Source organism: Terrapene carolina, unplaced genomic scaffold, assembly GCF_002925995.2.
Source record: "Terrapene carolina triunguis isolate 2854851 unplaced genomic scaffold, T_m_triunguis-2.0 Scaffold629, whole genome shotgun sequence".
Classification (NCBI taxonomy): domain Eukaryota; kingdom Metazoa; phylum Chordata; order Testudines; family Emydidae; genus Terrapene; species Terrapene triunguis.
The window spans coordinates 11,247,151-11,248,256 of NW_020664980.1; positions in this window are offsets into that span (position 1 = coordinate 11,247,151).

A 1,106-nucleotide genomic window follows, 5' to 3' on the forward strand; every position below is an offset into this window, starting at 1 on the left:
GCACGGAGGGGAAGAGGGAGCTGAAGGTAGGGAGGAGGAGGGGGAGCTGGGGATAGGATAGAGGGGAAGAGGGAGCTGAGGGTAGAGAGGAGGAGGGGGAGCTGGGGTGGATGATGGGGGAGCTGGGGCTAGGATAGAGGGGAAGAGGGAGCTGAGGGTAGAGAGGAGGGGGGGGGGGAGGGGGGGTGGACGAGGGGGGAGCTGGGGCTAGGACGGAGAAGAAGGGAGACTTGGAGTGAGATGGGGAGAAAAGGAATATATGATAGACACAATGGAAGCAAATGGGAGGATGGAAAACAGTAGAAAATGTGCTGTAGTAGTGAGTATCAAGCCCTTCTCTGTTTGTGCCCAGCAAAGTCCCCAGTCAGAAAGCTTTATTTCTTTTTAAATTAATGGAGATATCCTATCTCCTAGAACTGGAAGGGACCTTGAAAGGTCATCGAGTCCAGCCCCCTGCCTTCACTAGCAGGACCAAGTACTGATTTTGCCCCAGATCCCTAAGTGGCCCCCTCAAGGATTGAACTCACAACCCTGGGTTTAGCAGGCCAATGCTCAAACCACTGAGCTATCCCTCCCATCCCCTCCCAATAAATACTTCCCAGGCACAGAGTGACTTCCAAACATTTTTAAAATGTAAGGAATGCCCCAGGGAAGGAATCTACCTGATGTGCATGGCATGGAAAGTCAGAGAGAAGTGTGATTGTGGCATTCATCGTGTGTAATACAGGACCAAGCACATTGCTAATAGGGGTCTGAGCACCTGTTTAGATTGAGCAGACTCAATTGTAATCTTTTAAGAAATGATTTGAAAGAACCTCACTCTTTAGGTAAACTACCAAAGCTCTGCAATGCCTTGAAATCAAACTAGGATTCCTGAACACACATGTTAAGGATATGTCTATACAAGGGAAATTAACAAATCCATTCTCACTGAGTCAGGAGAACCAGGAGGATTTGGGGGGGGGGGGGGGGTAAATTTCCCCAGTCTAGACAAAGCACAAAAAAAGCATGGCATTGCAGTTAAGATTACCCAGATAACTATAACATGGCCCCCCGCCACTGCTTTCAGAATGACCAGAAGTGTAGAGGTAGCATTATCCCTTGAA